Here is an 18039-nt window from a genome sequence, read left to right on the forward strand (position 1 = left end):
TTCTCCAAGTCCCCACCCAATTAGCTAGACAGAGAGCGCTGATTCGTGTGTTTACAATCCTTTAGCTAGACAGAAAAGTTCTCCAAGTTCCCGACCTGATTAGCTAGACACAGAGCACTGATTGGTGCATTTGCAATCCTTTAGCTAGACAGAAAAGTTCTCCAAGACCCCACCTGACCCAGAAGCCCAGCCGGCTTCACCTTTCAGAAGGAAGGTAGTGTACAAATACGAAGTCACCTCTCAGAAGGAAGGTAGTGAAGGAATGCGAATTCCTTCAAAGACAAATCACACACACACACACACACACACATCAGAAAAATGGAGAGTTTTGCTCAAGACAGCATACTTGCATTACTAGCGAGAAGTTCTAGGTTAAAAAATCCATTTGTGTCATGAAAATAGTAAGCAATTCAATGGGAAAAGGGTGGGTGAGTTGGCTCTTCCTGGGCTGATCACACAATGGCTCCAGGTTGACTTTTGATAAGGAACACAGCTGAGTTCAATGTTCTTGTTAGATAGAAGTGTAATGGATCAGCTCCTGGAAACTTTTCTACCCTAATCTGCCCAGCTTGTTTATTTTCAAACCTATGTACCACTCTTTTAGGCAGGTTTCCAGGAAGATCATCTGGAGATGAGTTTATTTCCAGCTTCCTCCCCTTATAATAATGTCCAAAAAGAAACTGACCAAACCAAAGAGATTGTATTTTAAGCATCAACTACATCTTTTTCTGGGAATTGCATATAAACAAAGAAACATTATTATGTTGCCCGAGCCCTGTGCTTTCACATGTTGTCTCTTCCAAGTTATATCATTTCAAAATTTACCTAGTTATTATTTCAATTATTCCCACATGTATGTATTATGCTTATTCTTTTCAAGAATGTTGATTTTTTTGTACCCAGAAATGAGAGATACTTCTGGTGAATGTAAAGATACTGTGGGCTGCCCAAGGGCAGACTGTCACCAAGTTCCTTGGCCCACTGAACAAAAACATGTCCTATCCCAATTCAGCTTCCTAATGAGATGGAGATAGATTTCTTCATTGATTTTTACTATTCCCAATTTTTACTCTTTCCAATATAGCAAATGCATTATCTACTTGGGTATTAAACTCCAATTGGATACTTTTTAAACATCCGCTCATTCTCTGCTTTTATGAATGAAAATAATTGACTCTGTAACCTGAACAGCAGGATATGCTTTTATGCCTTACCTGGAGCCAATTTGTACTGGGAAGAATGTTTTTGTGTTTCTCTTAAGAAAGCTGTGTTAAATTAAATGGAACACTCCTTTCCAAATGAATTTGCATACAAAATGTAATAATGACAAATGGTATTCTATGGCATAAATATGGGGACATATTGCTTACATATATCGATATCCTAGTATGATTTATTCTGCTTGTATACAGTCATCAGCATGTACTCATTCTCTTCATTGTTTCTCGCAGAAGATGTGCCTCTATATCTAGAAGTAGTTGCAAATCATCAAGATAGACGTTAAAAATAAGAGAGGTCAAACCCGCCATATTTCATGCTGTTCAGTATTTTGATCCTTTGAAGAGATGTCAGATACAGGTTTAGACGCATTTATGTGAGGCTGACTTACTCACCCATCTTAATTAAGACCATCATCAGAAGGGATATCCTGGACTTGTCAAAGCAATTGTTTTTCCTTCACATTAACCCTTGAACTGATGTCTCCCAGCCCAGTGAATGTTAAATTGAACATTGGTATTTAGGAGTATCAGAAAGACTTTCACATTCTACATAGTATTTCTTGATGTCATGAAGATACCAAAATATCCTATTAATCGTTGCTGAATAAGGACTTCTCTATTCATTTTGTATCAATGAATCATTTATACATTGAGACAGATTTGTCTTGCTATGCTTGAATAAACTTGGATCGTGCCTATGTGGCTCTTGATTGGGAAGGTCTTTCTGGGGAGAGAGAAAGCCCCACTTAGATCAAAGAGAGAGTATATAAGGGGAAACAGAAAGGAACTTGCTAAAATTTAAACTTAATTTGAAACATCTGATTTGCATCATAAAATCAGAAATACACTCCATCTTTGTGGGGATGTTAGATTGACTGTATTGATCAGCAAGAGACAAGTCTCTGAGACCCAGATTCTGTAAAGTACAGTCCAGGCAAGTGCCTCAAATGTCATAGGCACTTGGATCCATCTGGGTGGGTCTCAGTAACATCACTTTGCAAAGCTCACATAGTGAAAAGTAGCCAATGGTATGCACCACTGAGTGAGGATGCTTTGCCACATGTTCCAGTCTTAGTCATGTGACTTCATGGGAATGATCCTAGCTAAATGGGCCCCAAGTAAATATTCTGTTTGCAGAAGGTGAATACTTAATTCTTTATTGATATACTGGGAATACATTTCTATTAGAAGAGTTGTCTGCATTCACACTCAGATCCTAACTCTGTGGGGTGTTGGTAGGAGAGTAACAACTGCTCACCTGTTAAATTGTTTTTGGCAGATCCATATGCTGTGGTTGAGATACCTGGTTCAGGACAACATATCAGTCTTCAACTACCTCATCACAACACTGGCCTTCCTTGTCTCCACTAACAAGGCAATATTAAGCTGTCTACTGTCCAGCCTTCACAAAAGAGTTGTCTAAAGGTTAAGCACTCTGTTAATGCTTCTACCCAAGTTAGACAGATAGAAGCTTCACACTTGGGTTTACAAATTGCCTAAACTGGATTGCATTTTAAGGTTGTGCCCTTGGTTTCTAAGGAGGAGATGCTAGCCTTGCTTGTAGGACTCCAGTTAAGTTTAGTGTGTATGACATCACTCAGCATTTCCCATATGAGGCCCCACCAGCCTGATTTCCTTGAGAAATTAGTACAAGAAAAATACATCCGCTTCCCCTGAGGAACTAGTATGTTTCTTCTCATCTAATAATAAGAACTATGCAACTGACCACATCTCCCCTCTTTTGCTTTGACTGCCGGGGGGGGGGGGGGGGGGGTCGAAGAGCCAAATTTAACTATGTTTGCAACAATGTAAGCCTATATGGGCCTGTGTATTTGCATCCTTGTATCACCTGCTTCTTTTCTTTCTTTCTTTTTTCTTTTCTCCATTAATACATTTGTTTTAGTCTTACCTTCATCAATTACTCTGAAAAAAAAAAAAAGGCAGAGTTATATATTAACAATAACTTAAAAAGTAGAAAATGTTTGGTAATTTTCAAAATAAAGATGATTTCACTTTAGAATGATTATTGGCCTATTTCTAATGTCAACATTATGAATTCATATTAATCGGGTTGTATACGATGTTTCTTTTAAAGTACTATATATCCATACACAAATGAAACAAACTAAAACATTCTTTTGTCTTTGGGTTGATTTAAGTTTCAGAGATTTGGCAATTCTACCTCTGACAGACAAAACAGACGACTTGGAAAACAAAACCAAAACTGATGTAGAACATACAATCTATGCATATACTATCAGAGAATGACCTCTTTGTTTTAAAATGGACAATGGAAAATGAGAGTTATTTACATTAGCTGCACTTTGTTAATATGCTGATATCATGAATGAAAGAAGACTGTTGGTTGAAAATCTAAGAAATGGTAAGAATTCAGTCATTGTAATGGCCTAGTTTCAAATATCACAAGGCAGGTTTCGGGGCATTTCCCTCACATTGTCACTCTCTTCTTTTTTGCCCCACCACTGTTTTACACAGAAACCTTTTTTTAAAAAAAAAAAAGTACCTCTATTTGCATGGTACTGCATAGGCCATCACAATCATGCAATAAAAAGTGGGCACTATTCGTAAGACGAAGGTTGAACATGTTTGAGTTTTGAAGAACCTAAAGCTAGTTTCAAAACAAACAGGACCCTGTGGATTTCACAGAACCTTTACAGATGGTAAAACTAAATGGAACAACAGATTGAGAGCCAGGGTTCTGGGAGAAGGTAAGCAGGACCCAGAGATTGTGAAAGGAGAGCAGAGGAGAGGGCTCCTGAGAAAGATTTTGCATTGATGGAAAAATAGAAAACAAAGCTGTTGGATAACATCCTCTGGACATGCATGAGTTATCATATAATAGCAATGTTTTCTTTCTGGTAATGGACTGTCCTCTTTTGTATTTAAGAAGTTAAAGACTCTCTTAAGGAGACTTTCTTGTTGATATGCTGGGAATAAATTCCTATGAGAAAAGTTGTCTGCGTTCATGCTCAGAGCCTAACTCTGAGGCGGTGGGAGGCGAGTGACAGCTGCTCACCTGTGAAATTGGTTTTGGCAGGTCCCTATGCTGTGGTTGAGATATCTGGTTCAGGACAACATATCTGCCTTCAACCACCTCATCACACTACTGGTCTTCCATGTCCCCACTGAAAAGGCAATATTAAGCCATCTCATGTCCAGCCTCCACAAAAGAGTTGTCTAAAGGTTAAGCATACCGTTAATGCTTCTATTCAAGCTAGACCAATAGAAACTTCATACTTGTGTTTACAAATTGCCTAAAATGACTTAAACATAGAGGAATAGACTGCCACATCGGAAAATGACTCATGGTTTGGTTGAAAGAGCTGAAAGAAATGGAGAAAAGGAAATATGTGAAACTGTTCTGTAGGTTATTTCAATGAACCCAGAGATGTGTATCTTAGCTTCTTGTGCACTATCCAGAAAGCTGTGCTTGTGGATGCATCAGACCTCTTTTTTCTTTTCTTACATCTTTTGAAAAATTTGATACTTACTATCATGGAACCCTGGGCATTTCCAAGCTCATCCTTCTCTGAGTTTGAGTTTGTAAAGCACAACTTAGGTGTTTCTCAGGTTCTTTGTTTTGTTACCCAAATGGGTGAGAAAGGACTCACCCTGTGCTCTCTCTTCCATCACCACAGAGTCTTGTGCTATCCAGTAGCCTCCTCTTCTGCACAAGCCAGAGTGCAATCTCACCAGTATGGAAAAGGTGCTGCCAGGCTCCCAGAGGCAGGGATGTTATCCTTGTCATAGCTGGAAAAGAGCAAGTTGAGATTGGAACCATGAAGTGTTATTACAAGTCACCAAGTTCATGTGTAAGTAATGAAAAAATCACAGAATCTCCATTTAATAAGACAAGTACCAAATCCCTCAGAATAGAGTGCATTTCATAGGAAACTGATAACCAGATCCTCCCACGCCCAAGCAATTAAAATAAAATAACCTCCTTCCTGCTTCCCAATCTCACACACCCTCACCCTCAATCAAACTGAAGTTGAAAAAGTACTTGTATAAATTCTGGCTACACAGCATTGAATATCCTCTCTCAAATTATGGGAACTTCTGGAAATAAAATGCAATGAATTCTTGTATAGAAATATATACAATAACCACAAGAACCCACTCCCACTACTTCTTCTCTAATATAGGGTCTAAGACTGGAATCAATGGATATAGAAAAATTGAACGTAATGCTTATTTCTAACCTGTGGATCATAATTTTAATAACAGATGCTATTTAATACCTTTCTATGTACCCCCCCATTTTTTCTTTTCTTCTTTCATGAACCTAAGAAAATTTCCAATGAAAAACACACTCATTGTATGAGCAGTGGACCTGATGAGGTTTGGAAGCAATTCCTCTTCTTGTCCACAGCTTTAAGTCTTATTTGCATATTTCTGTAAAACTAGAAAAGAATAAAATAGGATGAGGCAATCTAGATATATTTGAAATGTTTGTAAAACAAATCTTTTTACAACAAATCATTTACAACACCCATGGATCAGGTCATACACCAAACCCCTTCTTCATCTGCCCATAACGTGAAACCGAACAATGGAACCGCATCTGCTGAGTCTGCTGTGAAGAGGGCTGCTTCCAGCACGGCCTCATTTTATTGTTAGGGCTTAACTCTAACTGGCGTGGACACAGCAAACCATGACCAGCTGAGGATGCTGCCTCCCTATATATAATTCGGTGGATGGGTCCAGCCCTGGAGAGCCAAGAAACTAACGCAGTGCAATGACTGTACATTATTAGTGCCCAACCTGTGATCAACCACCTCCAAGGTGAGGTTCAGCTCCTGAAGCCTCTAGAAGAGACATCAAAAAACAAAATGAAATTCTCCACAGCTTACAGGAAAATAAGTGCTGCTGATCTCAGGACCAAAAGGCATGGCTGGGTATAGGTAGAGAAAGGATACAGGGCTTAATGTTCACCAAGACAAGAGGAGTAACCCAGGCTGGGGCACAGAAGCGATCTCTGAAGCAAATGCTCCAGTAAGTGACAAGGCCCATCCGTGGAGGGCTGTGGCTGTGCTGTGCTGCAGTACGTGGGCCAACTCTTCCTCCACGTGGCACCCAGACCCCACAGACCTGAGGTGGAAGTCCCCTCCTCACAAGCCCCTGTGGCGTGAGCATCCAGAAGGCCTACCTGTAGCCAAGTGGATCCTGAGCAGCATCCAGAGACCCTACTCCCACCCAGAAGTCCCTGAGGCTCTACTCTTATTCCAGCTCCTGCTCCACCCGGCCCCATGAGGCCAACTCAGGGCACTGTGGGTGTCAGGAAGAGAAAGAACCTGTAATGTCAAAGATGTTTGTCCTGATCCTCACTTAAGAGATAGTTCTTTGGCCGGGCCGGTGGCTCAAGCCTGTAATCCCAGCACTTTGGGAGGCCGAGGCGGGCGGATCACAAGGTCAGGAGATCGAGACCATCCTGGCTAACACAGTGAAACCCCGTCTCTACTAAAAAATACAAAAAACTAGCCGGGCGAGGTGGTGGGCGCCTGTAGTCCCAGCTACTCTGGAGGCTGAGGCAGGAGAATGGCGTGAACCCGGGAGGCGGAGCTTGCAGTGAGCTGAGATCTGGCCACTGCACTCCAGCTTGGGCGACAGAGCGAGACTCCGTCTCAAAAAAAAAAAAAAAAAAGAGAGATAGTTCTTTAAACTCCACTGCTTCTGATTGTTCCAGAGCCTCTCTTGGCAAAAATCATCATGTTAGAAATGACTTATCAGTCCTCATGTTACATGCTCTGTCTTGACCTTTCAAACCCTTTCTGGAAACACTGTATTATATTCTGCTTATGATAAGGGATCACAGGATCACACTGATGAAATAAAGATTATTTCAGATTTACATGTGGTGTGTATTTTAGAGGCCTATTCCAACTGATGCATTTTATGTATGTGTGTATTTATTTATTTAGAGACAGAGTGTTGCTCTGTTGCCCAGCCTGGAGTGCAGTGGCACAATCATAGCTCACTGCAGCCTCGACCTCCCAGACTCAAGGGATCCTCTTGCCTTTGCCTCATGAGTAACTAGGACTATACCATGCCTGGCTTTTTTTTTTTTTTTTTTTTAATTTTTGTACAGACGGGGGTCCCACCATGTTGTCCAGGCTGATCTTGAGCTCCTGGCCTCAAACTATTCTTCCACCCCAGCTTCCCAAAGTGCTGGAATTATAGGCAGGAGCGGGGGCACCCAGCCTTCAACGGTTGTATTTTAAATAGAGCTTAGAAACTTGATTTCCAGTTTCAGGCCCACATCCTATTGGGTCAGTGTTTATGTCTGGTCACGGCTTTTGTTTGTTTTCTACATCTGCTTTGGTTCATCTGAGTTGACATTTATTTCTGTCCTTGAATGTTTTTTGAATAAATTACAGAAAAGGTTTAAAGTATCTCTTAGTATGCTTAGTTCCACAGGATAATCTGATAAGGCATATTATCCTGTTATGGTGTTAGTTTTTCCTGTTGGCTTTTGTCCCAGTGATGCTAACATTTCCAGGGTGGCAGGAGGGGGAGACTGCCCTGTGTCCAACAGAAACAGAAACATCTAAAGCAACATTCTTTGCAGGTAAAAATCACCTAATTTATTTCTTTCTGGGCAGCAAAATATTGATGGCAATACACTGAGAGTCCATCGCAAGGAGGCTTTTTAATTGGGAACTTCTCAGAATTAAGAAGGTTTGTTGAGGGTGTTTGTACTCGGGCTCTATGGTTTTATTTTTCTTCTTTTTGAGACGGAGTCTCACTCTGTGGCCCAGGCTGGAATGCAGTGACAAGATGTCAGCTCACCGCAATCTCTGCCTCCTGGGTTCAAGCGATTCTCCTGCCTCAGCCTCCCGAGTAGGTGGGATCACAGGCACCCGCCACCATGCCCAGCTAATTTTTGTATTTTTAGTAGAGACAAGGTTTTGCCATGTTAGCCAGGCTGGTCTTGAACTTCTGACCTCAAGTGATCCGTCTGTCTTGGCCTCTCAAAATGCTGGAACTACAGGCGTGAGCCACTGCACCTGCCAGACTCTATGGTTTTAACTATATATTTTTTCATTCAGGTATAGATTTTCTTTTGGGTGCCAAATATAGGACTAGATGTTGATAATGTAAATATAAATAAGATGTGGCTCCTGACCTCATGTGTTCACAATCAAATAGGAAAGTTCTGAGAAATACAAAAGCAAAGGGTGGTAAGTGCTTTTGGTGAACCTGAATATGATACAATTGAGACTCCAAAGAAGGAATTCAACTTGGGGAGACTGTTATGAAACCCTTCCTGGAGGATCTGAATCTTGACAGGAGCATTTGCCTGGCAGGGTAGGAGTGGGGACATTCCATAAAGGAGATGTAAGAAATCAAAAGAAATGAGTCTGGGGAGAAGGACAAGGGGGACAACAAGAAAGTTTAGTGAGGCCAGCAGGTGGACCTTATGTGCTGGGACACCTTGTAGGTATTTGGGAGACACTGAAGCATTTTAAGCAAAGAAGCAACACTCTGACTTATGTTTTTAAAAAAATCAGGTGGCAGGGTTAAAGGAGTGTGTGTTGGATTATTCTTGTATTGCTATAAAGGAATACCTGAGACTGGGTAATTTATTTTTTTAAAAAAGAGATTTAATTGGCTGGTAGCTCTGCAGACTGTATAAGCATAGCACCAATATCTGCTTCTGGGGATGCCTCAGGGAGCTTTCACTCATGGCAGAAGGTGAAGTGGAAGCGGGCATGTCACATCGCGAGAACAGGAGCAAGAGAGGGCGATGTGCACAACCAGGTCTCATGTGAACCCACTCAGCATGAAGAGGACGGTGCTAAGCCATTCATCCGTCCCCATGATCCAGTCACCTCCCAGCAGGCACCTCCTCCAACACTGACATTTCCACATGAGATCTGGAGGGGACTTCCAAACTATATCAGCATGTGAAGTGGAGACAGACCAGCTCAAAGAATATTCTAATATCCAGGAAAATGATGATGAGAACCTAGATTCAAGCCAGAGCAGTGAAATGCACTGGAAGGAATAAGCACAAGAGATTTAAAAGGGGTTTATGCAGAGGTGAGTCAGGGATTGAGGGCTGAGTCTCATGCTTCCTGGGTGACTTGTGGCACTGGATACTGTCACAGACACTGAGTGACAGTGTTTATTCATTAAAACACCAGACATAATTTGCACCTCAGATTCTAAAAGTTAGGTTCTGAGACTGATCTTCGGTTGTTCTGAGAGGATCGCGTCTAAGATGGGTATTTCCATTATTTCTTCTCTTTCACGTTCTGTGGGTTGTCGTCGGTGCCACAGGCAGAGCTGTGTCCCATCAGGAACCTCACTTCTGTTTGCAGCTCCCTCTGTATTTGCAGAGCAGTTCTTCACAGTTTGTTTCAAGTACAAGGATTTTGTCATATGCTCTTTTTCTAGCAGTTCTTTGTCAATTAATATAATTAATTTTTACTAAGTAATTCATGTTTACCTTGAGAAATAAGAGACCTCACAGATGAAAAAGTAAATAGAACTCATTTATGAGTCCACCACCTAGAGAAAGCTCTGGTTAACTTTTTTTTTTTTGGTATAGGACCATGCATAAATTATATATATATACACCTGTGAAATGTTTATGTGTTTCTATAAAAGTGGTATATCTATATGTTTCTTTTTTAGCTGGGTTTTCACTCAAAAATATGTTGTTATTTTATTTCCATGTCAATAAATATACATCCTGAAGCCATTCTGAATGTCTGTGCCATACCTTGTGTATCTATGTACCACAATTAATTTAGCCAATTTCTCCTTAGATGACAGTTAATGTCCTTGTTTTTACAAAACAATCAACATAGCTGTCAGGTCTGGGATTTGATTTTGCCATCCTTGCCAGCTAAAAAGTAAATCTGCTGCTGTTTCATGGGTGTTGGTAGAAGACACAAGATGCCGGGTCAGAGACAAAGGGCTTTATTGCTACAGCACTACAGATAGCATGAATATCAGAATGTACATCGATTCCCTTTGCTTCCAAATCCCACAGACGTGATTCAATGGGCCCAGAGGGACACTTTGCACACAGTGGGTTTGCATTGCAGCTGAGGAATACTGAGCTTAGGGAATATACTTCCGCTTTGTAAATGGTAAGCAAGCTTGCTCTTTGTCTCAGTAGGAGACATTACCTCATCCTCCAAGGTTGCTTGCTATAAGCACAAGCCTGGGAAATGGCCTTGGTAAAGTGGTAAAGGATGGTACATTCTTGCCATATCCAGCAAGGTGTGTTGTAACACAAGAGATTTATCTAGGGCTACCTCCCAACAATAAACATCCTTGCCTACATATCCTTAGGATAATTTCAAAGGAGTGAAGTTACTGGACCAAAGGGTTTGCACTGCCATAGACTTTCTGTAAGACTTTCTAATTGTAATGTAATTACCAAATTACCATCTAGAAACTTGCTTCTGCAGGTTTGCTTTCTCACTTGTGTTCTGTAAAATAACTCTAGCTTTTCACTTACTAACCCAGGAATGGCCTCTCTCATCTGAGCACTCAGATCCATGTTGGCATTCTCTGCTTTTCTGGAGATATGTCTCATTTGTATTAACAGGGAGGGTATTTTAGCAGAGCCATTTCCTGATTGGTGTCAAGCTGAAAATAGATTGCTTGCCCCAGGTTGGTGGAAACAGGAATGCTTAGAAATAACATTGCCTCTCCTCCTCTGCAGCAGGTCAAGTCTCTTCCTACTCATGAGGCCTAAGCCCCTGTTTTCTCATTTGATCTAACACTCTAGACAGGTGGTATGTTCTGTGTGTGTGCTGATAGGTGAATTTTAATGACATTTTCAAGGCATTCTGAAAAAAAAAAAGCAATTCTTTGAATTGCTTTTGTCAAATAATAAAATTATTTGACACAAGTCTCATTGAAAACAGATGTGGAAATATGCAATTCTTACTTTTTTATTATCCTTCCCTGGGGACTTTTGGCTTATGTCAATCTGAATTTTGATGCCGAAAGTTTTAGTGTCTCTCTTTTCCAGCTGTATTGTCTTTAACATATAGGAAAATCTAGGGGAAGGGACTCTGAGCAGTAGCTAACACTGTTGAAAGCACGTCTGAGCTATCAGAGAGCTAATTAAGTAGGAAAGGTTTGTCCTTGGACCAAAGCCTCCCATGGATAGGACTGTGGTGCATGAATCCTGGCAGTGGCTAAAGCCAGTGGGTTTAGGCATGGGAAACTCTGTTTTCATCACAGAACTTTCCTATAATTTTGGCATATTCATTTCTTTTTTATTTCTTCTTCAGTTAAATGAAACTACAAATAACTGACCTTTACTTCAATCACAAAATCATTTCTAATAGCCCCTATATTTTATTTATATGTGTGACACCAAAACATATGACCCAAGACAGTATTTTGTTTTCCTTCTAGAGCTCCTCTCTCTTTCATCCCCCAGTAGTGGCTCTCCATGATCTTACCTATGCATTTCCTGGCATTGGAGGCAGATAAATTGAAATCAATTCTGTATTGGCTAATAGTCGTTGTTCATAGTTAGCTGCTAATGGATCACCTATGGTATTTGCTTGAAGTCAATGAGTCCAGTATTTGCAGAGAAAGAATTCTGGCTACTGCATGCTCAAGATGGTTTATTTTTGTCCACATACCAGGGATGTTGGAAGGAAAAGTCCATAGTGCCTAAAGAGCCACCTTCAAAGAAAAGTGACTATTTTTCTTTCTGATCTTGTGGTGTTGTTCACATAGAGTGCCCTTTGAGTGACATCTACCCTACTACCAAAGCAGGAAGAATCAGCCATTATTATTGACTGAATGTTTATGTTTTCCCAAATTCAAATGTTGGAGTCATAACCCTCCAACGTGACTGTATTGGAAATTGGACGTATGAGGAGGTGATAAAGGTTAAATAAGGTCAAAAGTGTGAGGGTGTAATCTGATAGGGCTGATGACCTTATAGAAAGAGAAAAAAATGCCAGAACTTGCTCTCTCCATCATATGAAGACACAAAAAGAAGGTGACCATCCACAAGTCAAGAAAAGAGCCCTTGGCAGAAACCATCCCTGCCAAATCTTGATCTAGGACTTCCAGAATTAAGAACTGTGATAAAATACATTTCTGTTGTTTACGCCACACAGTCTGTTATATTTTGTTATGGCAGCCTGAGATGACCAATACAGTCACATGAACACTTCAGAAACAGCTACCTAGGACTGGGCAGGTGGAAGTCCAGTCACCTTTGAGATGACATGTTACATGTAACCAAGAGTAGCATTTCACCCTCACTGATTGGTACCAAATGAATTATCTGAAATCTCTTCTTGGGAAAGCACAAATGCTAAGTGAATTAAGGAAAGTAGATGATGTGTGCCAAGTTTTCATTATTATCTATAATGAATATTTTTTTCATTTCTCTGTAAAATGTAGACATATCCCAACCATCCAGATATTCATCCAACTTTATAGGAAGTACTTATTGAAAATCTACTTCAAGATCTAGCTCTCTGAGAGTAAATAAATCTTAATTACCAGAATATTCATGCACCTGGCACAGTAGGTGGTCAATAAACCTTTGTTATAGGCTAAGTGAATGAATAAATGAATGAAAGAATGAATCAGTAACAAATAGAATCTGAGGTGACTCTAGTGTTTGATCAGTTTTATAAATATTCCACATATTTTCTGTCTTTCCAAAAACCTTCATTACCCATGGTTTTCTATACATTTCCCTTCAAGAAACCTAAAGAAGCTTAACCAAGATTTCTTCATCCTGTTCTACACTATAAAAGAGGGAAGATTTGGAAGTGGAAATCTCAAGGATCATCCTCCTCACATGTACAGAGTGTTCCTTCAGATCTCTATATGTGGATGACTTCCTTGGGTCCCATATCACAGCTGAAATGTTCAAATCATTTAAGTCCGTTTCATGATGTTCAAGAGGTGTGCAAGATTCTATTCATTTTGAGTGCAAGAAGCCTCCTCTTCTGTTTGCAAATATCAGAATACCCAATTCACAGGAGCTTAAACCAATAGTTGTATTTTCTTTTCTGTATATGATACAAATACTAGAGGTAGGTTGTCCCAGGCTGATCCTTTGATTCCATGATCCTTCAGTTCTGTGGCCTTTAAAAAATGTTTTCCAGATGGTGGCTACTTTTCCAGGCATAACATCTGCTTTCTAGTCAGTGAGAAATGGGAAGAGTATGCCTTTGCCTTTTTCTTTTGAAGCCCACCTTCCAGCCCACAGAGTTCTACCTGTATTTTCTTGGCCAGAGTTACAGTGCCTTGCCATCCTTAGATGCAAGGGAGAGAGGAAGGCAAGCAAGGAAGAACTGGGTTTAGAATATGTGTTGAATGAACACACATGTGCAAGTATCTTCTACACTTTCTTCAGTAAGAAGAGGAAGTTTCTGAGAATGCCAAAGAAGACTTGGAAGTAAGAGTAGCTTCTGAGAGTTCAGCAAAAAGCGTTATGGCCCATTCTTTCATAGCTCCATGACCAAGTCTGTGTCATCTGGTTCCAATCGAAATGGCCAAACCAGGATCAGATATCCGTCCCACCCTTTGTGGATCAGTCATGGCTAGGGGTCCTGCAAGCTGAGGGCCAGGGTTGGATGGTTCAAACATGGGTTTTAGGGGCATTCGATTTACTAATAGCAATTTTCACAGAAGAGGAGTCATGGTGAACAAGGGAGCCTTGAGGTGGGTCTATTTACTCTTGGAGGAGGTGAGCGCGTTGCAGGCAGATTTTTCCGACATCACTTCCTGCTGCCCTCAATTGCTTCTAAATGTGGTTTTAGAGACCTTCGAGAACAGAGCTCTTGTCTGAGCATCCAAAAACATGGGAGGTATCCCAGTTGTAACTATGACTTTGGGCAAACTATTCATTAAATATCCATTGCCTCATCTTTGCAGTAAGAATAAAAATATCCATGGATTAAGTGAGAAATTGAAATAAGCACATTCTGACATGACTGAAGCCTTAGATAAATAGAAGATGTTGCTATGATTTATATCTTAGAACAGTGCCAAGCTATGGCTACCTTTCCTAGCCATTGATAGGTTTCACATCTCTGAATGTGATCTCATGAACATGGGCCATCAATATTTACAAGAATAATTATTTTTCCTACAACCCCTCCTTCATTTTTTTTCCAGGCTTTTTGTCACCTCTCACCCAGCATGTTCTCTTCCAATGAGTGGCTGAGAGTGGAGGATGGAATATGTCTTCTGGAATCAAGAGCTGTGTCTCATGATCCCATTTGCAGTGCATGTGACTAGAGAAGGCAAAACCTGAAATCCCCTCTTCTCACCAGAAGTCATGCAGAGCCCAAAGGGTTAAAGAAACAGTCAAATGAGCTGCACCCTACCTCTCTAACAGGCTGTTCAATGAGATAGTTACTTGACCACACTACTTTCAATGAGGTAATGGTCCCACATGCACCCTCTTTCCTTGGTAGAAGGTGCATAAAATATAAATAAATGATCAAGTTACAGAATGAACTCTGAATGACCAATTCTGGTTCAAGTAAAGGCCTTCCCTACCCTGCAGTTCCCTGATGATAAATCTTTCAGCAACAGGCTGATCCCTTTCAGAAAACAGGCTGACTAGCAATGTTTTCACCTTCTGCACTTGTCAGGATGGAGTGAGTGTGAGATGGAGACCTGAACACACACACAACCACAGACAAATGGCCTTGAATGGATTTCCTCATTCAGGGCCATTTGGCCGATCCTCTGGTGGCTGCTGGGAGGGAGAGAAAAGGGAACAGGTTGCAATGTCAATAATAATAGCAAATGCAATAGACCATCTGTAAAAGGGAGCTGTTGATCTGACTTTCAGAGCATGCTGGCGACAAGGTTGAAGGGACAGGACAGAGCTCCTACTACTAAAATGAATGGCGATGTCATTTTCCATTTCTTCATTCTCTTAGTTTTCCTTTGGGGGTAGATTATTTAAAGTCTGTCATGAGTCTTTGCGAATTTGCAAAGCAACTTGTATGTGCTATCTCATTTTACCCAGGCCTATGTGTATGCCATAGGAAAAAGAATATGAAGGAATTAGGGCTTCAGTATTTTTCAAGGTATTCTTTGGTGACAAGTTGCACAGGGCTTCTAGGGGAGGGGGTACGAACAAGCTTACAAAGTGGCTGCTCCGACCAGAAATGGAAACCACTCCCTCTCACAAGGAAGTTATTGCTGATAAACACTTTTCAGAGGTAGTCAGAGGATATAGAAATCAATCGGATAAGGTTATTTTCCTTTGTTTTGTTACCTGGTTCCCCTGGTGTTTGCTTTTCCCTCTAAATTAATTAGAGCCAAATGGCATTAAAGTGACTAGCAAATCCCTACCTGGGCAGATCTTATCTGAATGCCACCACTTCCTGCTCTTGCTCCTGCCAGGAGATTCTAGTCTTGGTTCTGGCTGATGTCTTTCTGTGATCCAAAGCCTGCCTCTGTAGCCTGATGGACCTGCCACTTGACCCTTAAACCTCGGCCATCTTGGGGCTGCGATTCAGTTTTTTCCGGTTCGCCATTGGCTCTCTGGTCTGTAACCCCCTTGAGTTACTGACAGGGTCTTGGATAGCCCCTGCTGTGTCTTTGTGTGAATTTCCAAAAGCTCTCAGCTCTTGGCAGTCTAACCAGAAAAGCATCTCCCCATGGATTGAGGTGGCTGGCACCTGGCCAGCCCTTGGAGTACAGGCTGGTCCCCAGCCCTCACTTGCACCCCTCTGCCCAGCATACAGACACATGCTGTGGGCTGGAGAATGGCAACACCTCTGTCATTTCTCTTTGCCTCTGGCCAAAGTGTCAAAGGGAAGTCAGCTCTGACGGCAAGTCAGGCAGGAGTTGCTCTCCAGGCTCCTTTGACTGCTGTGTCAGGCAACCACAAATGTCCTGGCAAGGACGGCTTAATTCTTGCCAAGGGGACTTTCATTTATTCATTCAAACACTGACTGAACACCTTCCAAGTGCCAGGCATGTGTAAGATGCTGGGGATATCGAGGGGGCACCAAGACAGATGTGGTCCCTGTGCTCATGGGCCTCACAGTTGAAATGCGGGACAGGCAAAAACATGTGAGCGGGCATAGTAATTTCATAATGTACGAGGACTGAGGAAGTTAAGACCAGACTGCTGGGAAGGAAAATAATAGAAAGGCAAGGGATGAATTTCGAATGGGGCAATTGTGGTGAGACCAAAATGATAAGGATAAGCCAAGAGCATGAGTGGTCCATCTGAAAAACAAAAGCAGCATGGGTCAAGGCCACGAGGCAGAAAAACACTGACATGTTCCAGTAACCAAGAGGGCACTGGAGTGGAGGGGATGAAGCTCGAGAAGGGAGGCACAAGTAAGGTCTTTGAAATGTGCATGACACAGGTTATACAGGACTCACTAAGGCTTTCCAACTGCATTCTTCATGCAGTGGAAGTCATTTGAAAGACTTTAAGCAGGATAATGACATGATTGGGTTTGGATTTACGAAGATCACCTTGGCTGGCAGCTCTAGTTGCTGTAATGTGCTTTATCTGCCTTGCTCAGCCTCATAATGTACCTTCCTGATTGGGAGTTGGTGCAAGGTTGATGCACCCCCACGTTCACAGTCCCTGGCTCCCCATGCCTTTTCCATTATGCCCTATGCTTGTGTCTCCATAAAATACTGAGCCCCATATCTGTGAGGAGAACTTCCTTGACTTGGTTTCCCCCTTAGCATTTCCCACTTTGCAAGCTTCGAGACATCCACAAGCAAACATCCTTGGAAAACACTTTTCCTACTCATATGAAAGAAGCAGGGTTCCTGTTACTCTACTCTTTCCCAAGACTCAAATGTGGGCCCAAACTACCTGTGAACCTGACATAGTGTATGTGTTAATCTAAAGACCAGAAATGCTGTTGCAAAATGTGTTACCTTTATGTAGATACTAAAGACGCATTTGCATTTTTCTCCGAGTGCTCTGGCTCTTACCAGACCACAGAAGGCCAGCAGCACGGTGGTCTGATGAGTGGATTGGAGTGTGAGTCACCAACGGGTCTTCCTGGAGACACTACGGCTCAGCAGCCCCTGCGGAGGCCTGACTGCATCTGGTGAAACTTCATTTTGACACAGGTGTTGGTGACATGGTCAAATCATGTAGAAATGAGAGAGTCATTTGCTCTTTTCCTTTGTGGCCTGTCTACACAGCTTCATGAGGGGAAGGGTGGGAAAATTTCTGTCCCACTACTCAGAGACATTTTAAGAAGAAGAATAAATCCAAGCACCTGGAACCTGAAATCAAGTCACTTTTTTTCTTATCCATTGGTATAAGGGAAATTTTGGAGACAAAAATATACCCTAAGAGGGATACCAAGCCTTCTTTTTTGGAAGTCTTTGCGGGGAAAAGGGACTATTAAAACTAGTGTAGTTGGTCAAGTGAAAAATCCTCAAGTAAGGCTTCCAAATTCAAATCTCAATCCTACCACTTCCTAGGTGAGTGGGTTCATCTGCTCAGGCTGTCATAATGAAATACCCTGAACTAGGTGACGTAAACAACAACAGTTTATTTTCTCACAGTTCTGGAGGCTAGGAAGTCCAAGATCAAGGTACTGGCCAGTTTTGTTCTCCAATGAGGGCTCTCTTCTGGCTTGCAGATGGCTTGCCAAATTGCTGTGTCCTTACATGGAAGAGAGAGAGAGAGAAAGAGAAAGCAAGAGAGAGAGAGAGAGATAGAGACAGAGAAGAAGCTCTCTGGTGTTTCATCCTTTAAGGGCACTAATTCCATCATGAGAGCCCCACCCATATTACCTTATTACCCCTAATTAACTCTCAAAGACCCTGTCTCCTAACACCTTCA

The 18039-nt window shown here is 41.6% G+C and overlaps 1 long non-coding RNA gene across 1 annotated transcript; it reads right to left on the reverse strand.

Moving 5' to 3' along the window:
• Window positions 1–2356: 2356 nt before the first annotated feature.
• LOC117072823 lies at window positions 2357–17681 on the reverse strand. The gene is made up of 3 exons (XR_004432956.1): window positions 17118–17681; window positions 5575–5644; window positions 2357–4991 (listed from the first exon to the last, which is right to left on the reverse strand). It is a non-coding gene; the product is annotated as an uncharacterized LOC117072823 (long non-coding RNA).
• Window positions 17682–18039: the final 358 nt, after the last annotated feature.

The sequence above is a fragment of the Trachypithecus francoisi genome, unplaced genomic scaffold (genome assembly GCF_009764315.1).
Source record: "Trachypithecus francoisi isolate TF-2019V2 unplaced genomic scaffold, Tfra_2.0 Lachesis_group4, whole genome shotgun sequence".
Lineage (NCBI taxonomy): Eukaryota > Metazoa > Chordata > Mammalia > Primates > Cercopithecidae > Trachypithecus > Trachypithecus francoisi.